Source organism: Euprymna scolopes, unplaced genomic scaffold, assembly GCF_053919585.1.
Source record: "Euprymna scolopes isolate OS-2025 unplaced genomic scaffold, ASM5391958v1 sca3, whole genome shotgun sequence".
NCBI lineage: Eukaryota > Metazoa > Mollusca > Cephalopoda > Sepiida > Sepiolidae > Euprymna > Euprymna scolopes.
Genome location: NW_027633324.1, coordinates 314897 through 332500, shown reverse-complemented (window position 1 = coordinate 332500; position 17604 = coordinate 314897). Strand labels below are relative to the sequence as shown.

The 17604-nt window shown below is 33.6% G+C and overlaps 1 long non-coding RNA gene across 1 annotated transcript; it reads right to left on the bottom strand.

Moving 5' to 3' along the window:
• Positions 1–3169: 3169 nt before the first annotated feature.
• On the bottom strand, positions 3170–16913 carry LOC145274259 (uncharacterized). Its single transcript, XR_013866624.1, has 2 exons — positions 16656–16913; positions 3170–3647 (listed from the first exon to the last, which is right to left on the bottom strand). It is a non-coding gene; the product is annotated as an uncharacterized LOC145274259 (long non-coding RNA).
• Between the last annotated feature and the right edge of the window lie 691 nt (positions 16914–17604).

The window sequence follows — 17604 nt, the reverse complement described above, 5'->3', positions numbered from 1 at the left end:
TTTACAGAAAAGTATCATATGTCAAACTTCGGTAATGGTGTGTAAAACGAGACCCTAAGTTTCAAAGATGACGACAGGTCTGTCAATTGAGGTATGGAAGCACATCTTTCAAAATTAAAAAATAAGTATTTGTCATCAGCTAGAATCGAAACTGAAACCGAAACTGTAGCATTCAAAGCTGGTGACGTTACCACTGTACCAACGTGAAACGCATATGAACCGATTAAAAATAAAAAATAAACTAAGATAATGTACAATTTTTACCCATTTTTGACCCCTTAAAAACTATTTTAACCAGCTAAAGACCCATAAAATTCCAATCATTTGGGGCCTCTAGCGCTGCTCTGCAAATTTTAGGTTCGGAGGAGATAGAGTTTGAAAATATGGAGACAGACAGGCAGACAGACAGACATATAGGTTTTTATATATTAGATTTTATAAAACATTGTTAGATCAAATAAATTAGTTAAAAAAATCATTACATGTAATATTTATTTCTTGTGACTTTCTTTTTTATGTGAAATATTAAAAGTTTTTTTTTTTTTTTTTTACAGAAAAGTATCATATGTCAAACTTCGGTAATGGTGTGTAAAACGAGACCCTAAGTTTCAAAGATGGCGGCAGGTCTGTCAATTGAGGCATGGAAGCACATCTGAAAGGACATCTTTCAAGCTCCTTGGCCTGACGTTCACGGGAAACATGAGCTGGAGCAATTACATTGAAAGCACTGCCAGGACTGCTGCAAAGAAGTTAGGCTCTCTCTACCATGCTAGAAAACTACTAACACCCGAAAGTATCCTGTACCTCTATAAGGCCACCATTCGCCCATGTATGGAGTATTGTTGTCATATTTGGGCTGGTCATCTGCTACTAGTCTCTCGCTCCTTGACAAGGTTCAAAAGAGAGTCGCCAATCTGATAGGTCCTGAACTGTGATCCAAGCTTCAGCCTCTGTCCCATCGATGAAATGTAGCATCTCTGCCTTTTCTACAAGTATTTTAACGGTGAATGATGAACTGCAAGCACTTGTGCCCCCACAACGTAAACACCCTCGACAGGCAGCTAAATCCCACCCCACACAGTAGAGATCCCTAGATGCAAAAGATCTTTCTACTCCAGTAGTTTCTTCCCCAGAACCGCTAGACTTTGGAAATCCATTCCAGGTACCTGCTACCCCAATTGTACTGACATGCAGAAGTTCAAGTGTAACGTGAACCGACATCTTCCTGCCCAAATCCCTACATTTTTTTTTTACATAGGCATAACCACATCAAGACCAGAGACCACTCGAGGATAAGATCTAAGAGTGTACAGTAGTCAATTGAATAATATAGTAATTGTTAGTAATAGAAATAAGGTAAATTTGTTAACTTAAGTGGAATGGCTCATCAAGAACTTGTTTACATTGGACTTGAAGGCAATCAGATTGTAGTCAGCTGGAAAGCAGGAGAACGGAAGACAGTTCCACAGGCGTGCAGTTCTAAGAAAGAATCTTTGTTCAGTGCATCTACATTTAGGTTTAGGCACAGAGTGGCGGGATTATTGATAGTGTTTTCAGCTAGACAAGGGTTTTACATGAAAGTTTGGCAAGAGGAGGCCATAGACTGAAGCTCAGTCGAGCATTTGCCAGAGGCTACAAAGTCTATTTTAAACTCTATCAAGGCAGGATAAGTCCTTTCTAGCAGCTCCTGCCCAAATGTGTCAACAGTACTCCATCCTTGGACATACCTGGCTCTTATATAGATAGAGAATTGTATCAGCAGTGAGATATCTACTGGATCAATAGAAGGATCCCACCATTTTTCCAGCGGCCTTGGCAACAGATTTAATGTACATGTTCCATTTCAGATCAGGAGTAAAGGTCAAGCCCAGAAGCTTGTCAAAACTCCGTAAGACGAGAGCCATTCATTTCAATTGATGCCAGATGGGGATCAGAACTAGGTGTGTCAGAAACTTTGTGAAAAATATTGAATAATTCGACCCCCTGTCTTTCCAAGCTTATAACTACTCGAAAAATGTAATTTAAACCCTCATTTTTTTCAATTAAAGGAGCAAGGACCAAGGTTTCATTTAAAAAAAAAAACCCAAAAAAACAAAAAAAACAACAACGTGATTATTAAAAAAAAAAAGGTTTTAAACTTCTAACTTTACAGGTAAATTTATAAAAAACACTTTTTTGTTTTAAATTTGAATATATTATTTATTGATTTTTTATCTTCAATTTGTTATATATAAAACTTTGGTGAGTAAATTAATTATTTACTTTTTAATAGACATTTCAAAATGGGGGGGCGTGAATTAAAAAAAAAAACGTTTGTCTAAAATATTATATTCGGTTTATTGGAAAGAGCATAAAATTTCACATTGACCCTGAAAATATCGTAAAAAGAGAATCAATAGAAAAATTTTGATAGATTTTTAAAGTTTAAAAATTGAAAAATACTGAACTCGTAACATTCAATTAATTTCATTACTGTTTTTTAAAAAATAAAAAAAAATATTTCTATTACTTTTTATACAACTTTAATAGTTTATTTTGGAAGTATAATCCATAAAGAAAATAAACAACCCACTTTTAAAAGAGAAATTACGAGTTTTTTTTATATTTTATTCGCAGTTTCGTGTTAGGGGTGTCAAAAATTCCTACAAAAATTCTGATACACCTAGTCTATCATTACAGACAAAAAATATTGCAGCCATTACATGACATAAGTAATCGAAAATATTTTTTTCGGAGTTATGTCCCCTGCGTGTAGACTCCTACTGCCTACTTTACAACGTCTAAGAAAAGGCAATTTTACCCAAGTTTCCACAAAAATTACTTTTAACTATAAATAACTTTCTACTCGATAATTTTCGTAATTTATGGATATATTACTATTTTTGGCATGACAAGTAAGTACGTAATATGATTTTTGCTTAACAAACACCCATTTCTATATCAATGCAAAGTTTTTATCTGACACCATCTCCGGCGGATTTCAAGTCGCCTATTATTCTGGATCGCCAAAACCCAAAGGGTCAGCATGAATAAGATCTATATTGTCCCCTGCGTGTAGATCAGAACGTGTTAGGGGTGTCAAAAATTCCTACAAAAATTCTGATACACCTAGTCTATCATTACAGACAAAAAATATTGCAGCCATTACATGACATAAGTAATCGAAAAATTTTTTTTTCGGAGTTATGCCCCCTGCGTGTAGATCAGAACGTCAAACTTCGGTAATGGTACATAAAACGAGACCCTAAGTTTCAAAGATGGCGGCAGGTCTGTCAATCGAGGTATGGAAGCACATAATTGATACAATATTTCCGCTATTCTTCAAAACTGCTTACTTATATGTTTGGACAAAATATTAAGATTTTTGGTATTAGAAGAAATACAAGAACGCAATATCTCGAGAAATATGCCGGAATGCCGAAATAATATGCAACGGAAATGGTTGTCACTTACCGAACGTCGTTTCTTCGGGATTTGCAATGAATTGCTGGACCACTGATTCGACTCTGTCGAGAGACTTCGACACCACATTCGGTGACGTATCTTTGACTTTGTTGTAAACGTCCTGAACGCGATTTAGCGTCCAAGAACCCATCGGAACATAATTAATGCTGTTATTGATGACGGACAAACTTCCACGGACCAAACTAAAACAGGAAAAGAAAATTAAATTAAATTCAATTTCGGAATAAATTCGATAATTGTGGCCTGATAAACCAACCCAAAACCTACCTTACAAAAGAATTGACAAAAATCAGTAGAAACCAGTGTTTTTTGTTGTTTTTTTTAAATCTGAAAACTCCATTTATCGACTACAAAATTTCGTCCCAATAGTGTAGAAGCGCCAAACTTGTTTTAATAAAATGATATTTTCTTACGCAGACTTTTCAATAAATGTTTTTACAATTCATATATTTATACATTTTTATGCAATAATTAAATAAATTGGTTTTCAAATATTTTTGTGTTCGGAAAAGAAAAATCTTCTTTGCTATTTGCTTGCAGTGATTTTTGACAAAACGAAATTGGAGTTATCGCCCCTCCCTAACAATGGCGCCATTCGGGTAATGCAGAAGTGTCATTGAACACGTTTACCTTTAAAGTCTATGCTAATTGTTGCCTGATAGACCAACACAAAACCTACCTTAAAAAACTTGTTTTCAATGGGTTTCAGGTATGCTGAAAACAAATATCACATTTAAAATCGGCGCCAGCAACTAGTTTTCGTGATATTGAAAAGATACTTTTCTGCATGTTTTGTATAGTAATGTAACGCGGCGGCCATATTTGTCCATATTTATAAAAAAATTATTTGATTTCCAGCTGAACATTTTCCTTTTAAAATAACGATTTTTATAAGTTTTCCGGTATGCTGAAAAAAAAAAAAATATTTCATTTAAATTTCCGCAAATAAGTAGCTTTCTGGATATTGAGCAATGTAATTCTTTACGTTATGAGTTGTGACCATTGTTGTAGACGCAAGCACAGCATATTTTTGCCGTACATGTGGTAAAGATAAATAACGCGGCGACATTTACCGAGTAGAATACGGTTGAACATTTCACAGAAATTCTGTGTTTACATTGGGGGGGGGGGGTGGACGCAGCTCCCAAATGTAAACACAGAATTTCTGTGAAATGTTAAACGGTATTCTACTCGGAAAATGTCGGCACGTTACTTACGGAAAAACGGTTAATTAAACTGCAGAAGGACCCGTTAAACTACACAACTTTCACCTAACAATTTAATTGGTACTCATGCAGAATACTGACTATGCTGAAATAATAACGTTATTAAGAAAACCATTCTTAACATAGGGAGCGGAGGTTGTTTTGTAACTATTCTGTACTCTCACCTAACAATTTAATAAATTGATACTCATGCAAAATACTGACCGTGCTGAAATAACGTTATTATTTAGAAAACCATTCTTGACATAGGGAGGTTAGGTTGTTTTGTAACTATTCTGTACTTTCACCTAACAATTTAATAAATTGATACTCCTGCAAAATACGGACCGTGCTGAAATAATAACGTTATTATTTAGAAAACCATTCTTAGCATAGGGAGGTTAGGTTGTTTTGTAACTATTCTGTACTTTCACCTAACAATTTAATAAACTGATACTCATGCAAGTCGGGTAGCCTCCATGAGTCCTCTGTTGATTCAGTCCAATGGTGGACAAATGGCAGGTCAAACAGCAGACCTTAATTTCTTCTTTGACAGATATTAATAGTAATGACGAAAGTCAGTAGATTGACAGAGCACAACAACATTCAAAATATAATACTTCACCCAACATAAAGGGTTTAGGAAAGCTAATTGTTTTACCTTCTTAATAAAATATGTTTAAAGAACAGGGCAGGCACAAAAGGGGTTTGTATTACTGTACACAGATTCGGAAAAGTTGTCAAAAAACAAACATAACAAATAAATGTTACCGAAGGAAAGATAAGTTACTTTTCTACCTAACTGCATAAGTTTCTAATGTTTTTATTTAATGTAACATGTTTATTCAGCTCGAAAAAACATAGTGTTTACCGATGTGTTGGAAAATTTAAAATGGCATCCAACTCTCTCTTAGACACGGTAAGGTTTGGAAAAAGAGTTATAAATAAAAAACTAGACAAACTACTGTTAGAAACTTCCTCGATATATGTTACCGTAACATAGGCTGACATATATTCGGTGGGTTTTAAACAGTATTTTGCATATTTTTTTTTATTTTCAAATCCTTTTCCCAAACTTATCATCTCAAAGAGAGATAGTTGAGCGCCATTTTGAATTTTCCGATACATCGGTAAACACTGTATGTTTTTCGAGCTGAATAAAAATGTTACATTAAATAAAAACACTAGAAAATTATCCAGTTAGGTAGAAAAGTAACTTATCTTGCCTTTGATAACATTTATTTGTTATATATTTGTTTTTTGACAACTTTTTCGAATCTATGTGTACAGTAATACAAACCCGAATTTTCTTTTTTTTTTTTTTGCATATTTTCAGATTTCTTTATTACTTTGAAAAAAAAAAGTACTTATATTTGTTTTTGTTTAAATCAGTTATTGTATTTTTATTTGTATTTTGAGATTGAGGTGGTATGATGTGGCCCTCACTTGAAACGACACCAAAGACCATAACCAACCCTACCCACAACCATTAGACAAATCACGGGCCATTAAGTAAATAAACATCAAGAAATCTGAGGACAATAGTCCGTTAAGATAGGAACGAGAACTTATAATGCATCTAAAACCAAGCTTCTATCTTCTCAACACCCTGGAAAACCTTGTCAGTATGCCCCATAGTTAAGAATTCAGGTGATTAGTCATCTCCCTCTCAATACATTAAATCATTTCTCTCTTATAGGTTCTTAAGAGTAGTTGTTGATGGGCAGAAATCAGAAGCTCATAGTATTAATGCTGGAGTCCCTCAGGAGTCCATCCTGGGCCCAACTCTCTTCCTGATCTACATTAATGATCTTCTAAATCATTCATAGACATTTTTGCTGATGACACTACCATCTATGGAAGCACAACAAAGGCCCTCACTTGAAATCACATCAAAGACTATAACCGTGGCTGGAAACTTTGTTTCCATCACCCTGGTCACGTCTGTTATTCATGGCAATCCAGCGATGCATTTTGAGGGCGCTGGCAATGGTCCTGTTGTCATAACTTGGATTGGTAGAGAGGCCACTCAAGGGTAAGGGTTAATGGGTATACATTAGTCAATGTAATTATAGCGTAGTAAACATAAGTCGTGGGAATTTTGTAAATTGGATTAATTAGGGGGACGGTCCATCAAGAACTTGTTTACATTGGACTTGAAGGCAATCAGATTGTAGTCAGCTGGAAAGTAGGCAAAAGGCAGAGAGTTCCACAGGCGTGCAGTTCTAAGAAAGAAGCTTTGTTCATGGAATCTACGTTTAGGTTTAGGCACAAATAAAAAGTGTGGGAAATTATTGACAGATTCTAACCGTCCCTTTAAGTGCAATTGTTTGAATCTCCTTTGCACTTGGTTTACCTGGTATATTTGTAAGATAGTTTGTAAAGTTCTTTTTCATAAGTCCGGTTGCTCCTATAATTACTGGAATGATAGAGATCTTCTTAAGGTTCCAGTTTCTTTTCATGTCATACATAAGACCCTGGTATTTGGTAATCTTTTCCCTCTCAGCTCTGTTTAACCCAGCATCATTCGGGACACTAACTTCCACCAAGGTTGCTTCCTTCTCCTTCTTGTCCCATATTACAATGTCGGGTTTTATAGCTCCGTTTTCTAGGTACGTGGCTGTAGGGATTGCATAGTCATAGTGGATGGTATATGACTTAGTCATTTATGGCCTTTGTTGTGCTTCCATAGATGGTAGTGTCATCAGCAAAATGAATGATTTGGAAGCTACGGTCTATTTTGAACTCTGTCAAGACAGGATGAGCTGCTTCTAGCAGGTCCTGCCCAGATGTGGCAGCAGTACTCCATTTTGAGTCCTAACAGAGCAAATCGACGTTTATACATAAAGGGGATATTGTGAATTATGGATCGTCTGTTCACACAACATTTAAACTTTTTTTTTTTTTTTTTTACATGGGGGGTCACGACTTATCAAGGCCTGAAGGCCACTCAGGGATAAGGATTATTGCGTGTACAGTAATCAATGAGATAGTATTGTAGTAATCATTAGTATTGGGGGTTTTGATAGAGTGTCTTACTTAAGGGGGCGGTTTGTCAAGAGTTTGTTTATGTTGGACTTGAAGACGTCCAAGTTGTAGTAAGGTGGGAAACAGGCATGCGGCCGAGAGTTCCACTGGCGTGCAGTTCTAAGAAAGAAGCTTTGCTCATGGAATCTACGTTTGGATTTAGGCACAGATAAAGACTGGGTGTATATATATATATATATATATATATATATATATATATATATAATTATTTTTTTTTTACTATAATAATTATTAAATACCTACAGAGACTAGTGTTTCATCCTTTCGGGAATCTTCAGTGCAGGGTGTCACGATTAATACCAGTCGAACGATTTGAACCCCGCATCACGAGACATCTCTGGCTCGGTTTAGCGAAGACCTAATCCATTCGGCTACCATTAACCGCGTGAAATAACGTCGAATTTAAACATTTTTTTATTTTTTTTTAAATGTTCAATTACGTCAGTCCAAGTTGTCAGGTGGGAAACAGGCAAGCGGCAGAGAGTTCCACTGGCGTGCAGTTCTAAGAAAGCTTTGCTCATGGAATCTACGTTTGGATTTAGGCACAGATAAAGAGTGGGGAAAATTATTGACAGTGGATTCAGCTAGACGGGTGTTTCTCGTGAAAGATTGGCGAGGGGGGACGAGGGATTGGAGCTCAGACGAGCACCTGCCATGGAAATAACGATAAAACAAAGACAGGCTTGCAACGTTTCTTCTGTGGGAGAGAGGTTGCTGGGTAGAGAAAAGGGCATCCCCCACTAAGCCACGAAGCCTATTTTGTACTCTGTCAAGGCAGGATAGGCTGTTTTAAGCAGCTCCTACCCAGATATGGCCGCAGTACTCCATTCTTGGACGTACTTGGCTTTTATACACATAGAGAATTGCATCAGTAGTGCATATTAGTGCAGTTGGAGAAACAGGAAACAGGAAAGGAATTCTGAAGTCTAGCAGTTCAAAAAATAAACTATTAAAGTAGGAATTTTTCTGGAATTACAATGAAGGCGTGGGATTTTGTTGCTGGTCGAGTTAATCGGGAGTCTTTACGTTGAGAGGGCACCAGTGCTACAAATTCACCAAAGTACATTTCGTTAAAGTATTTGTAAAACAAGTACAGGATGCATCTGTGGTGATGGGACAGAGGTTGGAGCTTGGTTAATAGTGTGAAAATTCTTATTAAAACCGTGCCCAAGAGAGAGAGAGAGAGAGAGAGAGAGATACGAGCCCATCTGTGGCAATCATATATTTTTTTTTAATTCATGTCCAGACAACCCTTGCTTCATTATCAAATTCCACATTACTGTGTTTTGTTTCTTTTCGTCACTACCGACAATAAATTTTTTTTGGGAACAAATACACCATTGAAAATTCAGAAAAATATGAATGACCCGCAACGGAAACTTTCACCGTCACATAAGACATTTCTAGTGGCTTAATGCCTTGTCTGGAGTGATTTCCATAAAAAATTTCAAGTGGCTTAATGCCTTGTCTGGAGTGATTTCCATAAAAAATTTCAAGTGGCTTAATGCCTTGTCTGGAGTGATTTCCATAAAAAATTTCAAGTGGCTTCATGCATTGTCTGGAGTGATTTCCATAAAAATTTTCAAGTGGCTTCATGCATTGTCTGGAGTGATTTCCATAAAAATTTTCAAGTGGCTTCATGCCTTGTCTGGAGTGATTTCCATAAAAATTTTCAAGTGGCTTCATGCCTTGTCTGGAGTGATTTCCATAAAAAAATTTCAAGTGGCTTCATGCATTGTCTGGAGTGAGGTCTTCATCTATCACATTCAATCTTGGACGTAAGAAGTTACTATTTGTGACCATGCCTAGGAAAGATGAACAAGATGTTGGTTCACATTACATTTAAATACACTTCATACCTATTTCGGTCGAGGGTCATAAAGTGTTATTTCTCTTTGGAATTTTCATCCTCATAATGTCATACCTCTTGAAAACTTTTGGTCAATGTAGGGGAAACCCTTCATACCAATTGTCACAATTCGGTTCCCCTCGGGGGAGCTGGTCCCCCTTCCTCCCCTCTTCACATTAAAAAACAGCCCTGTGCCTAATTTGCTCAGTGAGGAAGCAAATAAATACCCCCCCCCCCACACACACACATTAAAAACCGACTTCATTTCTAACTCTGCCCTCGTGGGGAGGCAGATAAAAAAAAACAAAAAAAAAAACGCCAACGTAACGTATAACTTTTTTTTTTTTTTTTTTTTACTCACGTTCAGCCCTACCAAGACATATCGCCACTTGAACGTAAAGGGCTACTACTTGGGGCCATGTCTAGGAAAGATTAACAAGATATTTGTTTACATTAAATTTAAACTTCTGCATATCAGTACACTCAAAGAAGCAGGTAGCAGGAAGGGAATTCCAAAGTTTAGCTGGTCGAGCGAAAAAAAAAAACTATTAGAGTAGAAAACTTTCTAGCATTTAGGGACTTCAACAGTGAAGGGGTGTGATTTTGTTGCTAAGTGAGTTTGTTTAGTTACTTAATTGTCATGTCGAAATTTGTAACATATTACTACATTATTACATAAAACGTTTACTTTCACGATCCAGTGATCTGCCATTATTGAAGTTGCCTCCCCACTCTACTGTCATTAAGACTATTCTGTGTATTAGTCAATTCAAATTTGCAATTTTCATTGATAATTAATTCTCTACTTTATCGTTTTTCGTAATTTTTGAATATGTTACTTATTTCGACGTGACATTTAAGATGATAACATTGCTTTTAGCTGAAATTCAAGTTATTTGATTTTCGTTATTATTCCGAACAAGCACCCAAAAGTTATTTGTGTTATCTGGTATGCAATTTTTTTGAAGAGTTAGTAAATGATAAAAATATAAAGTATAAAAAAATGACAACGCGAAAGTACTTACGAAGCTAGCAGCCATTTGCAATGTTTGTGTTTATGGTCGCTTACGGGAAAGAAGGCAAAAAGGCAGGGATTAAATTAGATAAACAAAAGCAGGTTACGTAATGTTATGCTATACAACTAATTTCAAGAACTAAATAGTGTGACAGTTAATACAAGATATTTTGAGACAGCGTTAAGTGGCGGGGAGAGAGACTTTTAAAAAGCACATGTTATATACCACAGCATTGTAAAACGTGTGTGCGCAAAAAGACTTTTGCAAAGATAATGAAACGTGTGGTTTTGGAAGAACCACAAATAAATGTATTTCATTTGCACTTTAAAAAACTGTGCAAGTCCAGAATTCAACCTAATTAAAAAACAAACAAAAAATTTTTTGATGTACGACCGAGAACGAAGATGTCATGTTCAAAAAATCACGTAAATTGATCAAATATATATTTTTTTTTATCTAAGAAAATCAAATTTTATGAGGAAGCGAGAACGGTGTACCATGATCTGCCATATTTAATAAATAAAGGGAGACAACTCAATTCGAACTATCGAGATTTTAAAGCCAACCTTGTAATGGCTACGGTATACTATACAAAAAAACTACTTGATCAATTTACGTGATTTTTAGAATATGACATTTTCGTTCTGTGACGAGTATGTACATGATAAAGACTTTCTGGTTCTGATATCGTGTGATTCTTTCGCCCAAAGTTCTACTATAGCGTTATTCTTACCCTATTTTTCGGGTCTAAGGTGATTCTTACCAAAGGAGGATAGAAAAAAAAACAAACAATTCTTGAAATTATTTTATTCTTTTCTATAAAACATGCTGAAAAATCCATAGAACTAACTTTAAACAATCCAAATTAACTTTGGTCGTCAATATTGCAAAATTGAATTTTCATTAATTTAGTAAAAAAAAAATATTAACAAAAACTTGTTTAATATATATATATATATATATATATATATATATATATATATATATATATATATATATATATATATATACTTCAGAATAAGATTCAAACATTTCACGTCATAAATTTTTAAATTCATTGAATGACTAAAAGTTGGTGTGTGTATATATATATATATATATATATATATATATATATATTAGAGAGAGAGAGAGTTTGGGGAGTTCAACCTTTCAAACTGTACTAAAAAAAAAAAAAAACTGGTACTACTATCGTGTGATTCCTACCCCATTTTTCGGGTCTAACGTGATAGAAAAATTATTTTATTCTATAAAACATGAAAAAATCCATATAAAAAACAAACAAAAAACCTTAAACAATCTGAATTAACTTTGGTCATCAATATTTCAAAATTTAATCCCTAATTTAGTAAAAAAAAAAAAAAAAAAAATTAAAAACTTATTTATCCATTTATTTATTGCAAAATTGAATCATTAATTTAGTAAAAAAAAAAATTAATTAACAAAAACTTATCCATTTATTTATTGTAAAATTGAATCCCTAATTTAGTAAAAAAAAAAAAAATTAAAAACTTATTTATCCATTTATTTATTGCAAAATTGAATCATTAATTTAGTAAAAAAAAAAAATTAATTAACAAAAACTTATCCATTTATTTATTGTTAAATTGAATCACTAATTTAGTAAAAAAAAAAAATTAAAAACTTATTTATCCATTTATTTATTGTAAAATTGAATCATTAATTTAGTAAAAAAAAAAAAATTAATTAACAAAAACTTATCCATTTATTTATTGCAAAATTTAATTTTCACTAATTTTGTAAAAAAAAAAATATTGATTAACAAGAACTTATTATTTATCCATATCATATTGTAAAATTGAATCATTAATTTAGTAAAAAATTAATTAACAAAAACTTATCCATTTATTTATTGTAAAATTGAATCACTAATTTAGTAAAAAAAAAAAAATTAAAAACTTATTTATCCATTTATTTATTGTAAAATTGAATCATTAATTTAGTAAAAAGAATATTAACAAAAACTTGTTTAATGTCCTTTAAGATTGCTACAAAGTGATTTTGATCTCCTTTCAAAACACACCAGCAGTGTTCATCCAAGTGAGACTGGAGTAGATACTTCATCCCCAGCTAAAAGACGTCCACGGTTGTACTTCATTTAAGGGTGACTTGAGCAGATGCTGTGGAATTCCTCGCTTTTTCTTAAAAATCTCAATCTTGCTAACTTTGTCCTCTCAATTTATTGGGTGTGCGCACCTGTATTTGGATCTACGTAGTCTTCTTGATGATTGACGATTTTGTGATCGTACTGAACTTGATAGGAATTAACTTTTTTTTTTTTTTTTTTTTTTTACATAGGAGTCACCTTTTATCAAGGCCCGGAGTTCACTCAAGGATAAAGGTTAAAGAGTGTACAGTAGTTAATGGGGCAATATCGTATTAATTGTTAGTCATGGAAATTTGGTAAATTGGATTATTTAAAAAAGGGACAATTCATCAAGAATTTGTTTACGTTGGACTTGAAGACAACCATATGGTATTCAGTTGGAAAGCAGGCAAACGAAACGGAGTTCCGCAGGCGTGCAATCCTAAGAAAGAAGCTTTTTTCATGGAATCTACATTCAGGTTTAGGCACAGATAAAGAGTGGGGGAAACTATTGATAGTGGTTTCAGGTAGACGAGTGTTTTATGTGAAAGTTTGGTGAGGAGGTATAGATTGGAGCTCAGATGAGTAGATTTGTTTATCGCACGCGCGTACCAACATGGCGGCCAGTGAATTACAGTGCGTAATACAGGTCTTTATGTATCGAAAGCTACTTGTCTCTGCAAAATTTAAATAAGATTTTCGTATTCAGCATAGTCGAAAACCTCAAAAAGTCGTCATTTAAAAAAAATTGTGGAGGTGGCCGTAATGTAAAAATTTACTTTTTTTTTTTTTTTTTACATATGTGAAAAAAAAAAAAATCACAGTTTAAAACTGATAACTATTTTCTGTTGCACATTCACGTTTTTAAAAAACTGCTAAAACAGTAAAAAATGTGACACATTCACGTTTTTAAAAAACTGCTAAAACAGTAAAAAAATGTGACACGTTCATGGTTTTATTTTTTTCATGTTTCTGTAAATAAATTTATTTTTAAAATACCTAAACAGTTTGAGAAAATATATAAGATATTAACTTAAATAAGCAGAGTTATTTGAAAAGATATACGATTAAAAAAATTGGTACTTGTGCAGTTTAATCAACATATTAAAAAATGAAAATATCGAAAAAAAAAAGAAAAAAAAGTTATATTGTATCCGTTGTATGTATAAGTTCTCTGAAAAAAAAAAAAATTCACTTAATTTAATCGAATAGTTTTTTTTTTGTTTTTGTTTTTTGTTTTACAGCGGAAAAACACGTTTTTATGACAGCGCGCTCAAAGGAGCCATGTTTGGATTTTTTTAACACGCCACGGGGAGATAACTCGGTCCAACGCGCAGAGATCCCTCTCCTAATGTTAAACCATAGCTTTTCTTCCTAAAAATCGAAACATGGCTACGTTTTGCTCGGTATCATAAATTGTTTTTTCGCTGTAAAAAAAATTACTCGATCAAATCAAGTGAAATTTTTTACGACGTGCCCCAGCGTATTATAAACACCTTAACCTCCCCATGTTAAGAACAGATTTCGGAATAAACCCCTCATGTTACGAACAGCTTTCGAGGTTGCGGGGTGTTTATTCCGAAAGCCATTCTTAACATGGGGAGGTTGAGGTACTTATAATACACTGGGTCACGTCGTAAAAACTGACCAATTTTTTTTCCGGATACGTAAAATATAACTTTTTTTTTTTTTTCGATATTTTCATTTTTTAATGTCTTGATTAAACTGTACAAATACCAAAAAATTAATTGATAAAAATGTTTACGTATTAAAAATTTTTTAAAAAATATATTTTTATTATAAGTGGGTGAAAAAAAAAAAAAAACAAACAACCAAAAAATATAAAATGGGTTTGTATTACTGTACACAGATTCGAAGAAGTTGTCAAAAAACAAATATATAACAAATAAATGTTATCAAAAGTTACTTTTCTTCCAAACTGGATATATTTTTCGTGTTTTTATTCAATGTAACATGTTTATTCAGCTCGAAAAACATAGTGTTTACCGATGTATTGGAAAATTCAAAATGGCGCCCGACTTTCTCTTTAACACGGTAAGTTTGGGAAAAGGTGTTATAAATAATAAACTAGACAAAATACTATTAAAAAAACACCGATTATATGTTAACTTATGTCACAGTAATATATATTGAGCGAGTTTCTAACAGTATTTTGTCTAGTTTTATATTTATAGCACCTTTTCCCAAACTTACCGTGTTAAAGAGAGAGTCGGTGCCATTTTTTGAATTTTCCAATACATCGGTAAACACAGTATGCTTTCGAGCTAATTAACATGTTACATTGAATAAAAACACGAAAAATATATCCAGTTTGGTAGAAAAGTAACTTATCTTGCCTTTGATAACATTTATTTGTTATATATTTGTTTTTTGACAACTTTTTCGAATCTATGTGTACAGTAACATAAACCCCATAAAATATATTTGAAAATTGTATCCATTTTGTGCTTCTATAACTCAACTGCCGGCATGTTTGAAAGTTAGGTTCTGGTTTTATGTACAATTTTCGAAGCTTCAAGTGTACATAAATTAATGATACTTAACAGATATGCGTGCTCGTTTCGCGTACAAATTTTGGTGTTTGTTAAGATCGACAAATCGATTTAAAAAAAAATATCTTGTTCTGAGCAAAGACAATATTACGTACTTAATTGTCATGTTGAAAATAGTAATATATCCAAATTAAAATCACGAAAAATCATTGAGTAGAAATTTCTAGTTAAAAGTAAGGTACTTCACGGGGAACGTGGACCCTGCGTAAACTGGTTTTAATTTAATAGATGCTCCCTAAGGGTTTCTTTCACTTTTTCTTATATATCCCATACACTTTTTTTTTTTTTTTTTTTTTTTAAATCGAGCGTGTATTTTATTTTATTTTTTCTTGAATTAAATTTGATTCATACTTTTATTTCGTGTTGTTTTTATTTTATTTTCAAAACTTTTTTGAAGGTACTATTTGAGTCAAAAAAAAAAAAAAAGCCGAAATCATATTTGATTGGTTGGTTGGTTGTTTTACGGCATAACAACCCTTTTTCAAGTTATTTAATGCCGAATCCAAAGATTGGAAAGAAATTTTTTTAATAGAATATATTTGTTGTTTTCAAGTCGTTTTCTATTTAAGCCATAGTTGGGACCCTAACAGGTACTACCACTCTGGGTCAGAGTGGACCTGGGAGAAATGGCAATTAAAGGGTGGCTCCACACTCCCCAAAGTCCGCAAGATGGGGCCTCACCACTGGATATAGTTTAAGGTCATATCCAGGAGCATTATTTGAACGTGTATGAAAAAAATAAATGTAACAAAAATAATATTTAGTGAAGAAAATATAATAAATAATAAAAAAAAAAAAACATGCGCGAAGTATGAATGGGTTTGTATTACTGTACACACAGATTCGAAAAAGTTGTCAAAAAAAAAAACAAATGTATAACAAATAAATGTTATCAAAGGCAAGATAAGTTACTTTTTACCTAACTGGATATGTTTTTAAATGTTTTTTATTTAATGTAACATGTTTATTCAGCTCGAAAAACATAGTGTTTACCGATGTATTGGAAATTTAAAATGGCGCCCGACTCTCTCCTGAACACGGTAAGTTTGGGAAAATGAGTTAAAAAATAAAAAATATACAAAATACTGATAGAAACTAGCTCAATATATATTACCGTGACATAGGCGAACATATATTCGGTTGGGTTTTAACAATATGTTGTATAATTTTTTATTTTTTACTCATTTTCCCAAACTTACCGTGTTCAAGAAAGTCGAGCGCCATTTTTAATTTTCCAATACATCGGTAAACACTGTTTTTCGAGCTGAATATTCAGCATAGTCCAAAACCTACAGAAGTCGTCATTTAAAAGAAAATTATGGAGGTGGACCTAATCTGAAAATTTACCAAAAAAAAAAAAAAAAATGAAAACAAAAATAAATGAACACTTACTTTGTCGCCATAATTTTTAATCAGTATTGCAATCTGAACGGACGTTTGACTGTTTTAGTCTTAAGTTTTGACGTAAGTCTTCGTAAAAAACAAACAAACAAATAAATAAATAAATAAATTAAATAAATAAACAGTCAAAAGGCACTGGAATGTGATCAGGATTTTTTGTTTGTTTGTTTTCGTTGTTTTCAATTTTCACAAATAAATATCCAAATCTTAATGGATGACCTTTTGATCGTAATTTAATTGTCTTGACACTATTTTTCTTTTTTTTTTTTGTACTTCGATTTAGAGAGAGAGAGAGAGAGAGAGAGAGAGAGAGAGAGAGAGAGAGAGAGAGAGAGAGACTACCGAAAGCAACTAGGATTGCCGCAAAGAAAATGGCTGTCACGTGCAGAGCAAGATAAGAGGACCAAATCCACAAATGAAGGCCAAGAATTCTTTCTTTCTTTTTTCCGTCTTCCTTTCTTTCTTTTTTCCTTCCTCTACTTCTTTCATTTTCTTTAAGTACCTCCAACGCACAAAACAGATTTACCCCCCCCTATATAACCCGATGTACCTATTTACTATGCCTCCCCACGGGACAGAGTTAGACACCAGGGTCGTTTTTTAACGTGGAGAAAAGGTACAAAAATAAAAATTGTCTCAGTCGTGAAGGATTTCTCCTCCACTGAAAGAGAACAAGAAATAGAAGTGCAGCATCTGAAGAACAGATGGTATTTATTTGCTCCCCCACCGAGCAAATTAGGCACAAGGCCAATTATTAATGTGAGGAGTGAAGGGAGGGGGAAGGGAAAAAGGGGACCAGCTCCCGAGAGGTGGGAAATGGGAGCTGGTTAAAGGTCAGGCATACGGGGTTGCCCCCACATCTGGTCTTTGCTAGTCATAGCTAGTCATAGCTTGCAGTATCTGCCGGAACAGATACTACACTTTCATCCCGGCCCGAAGG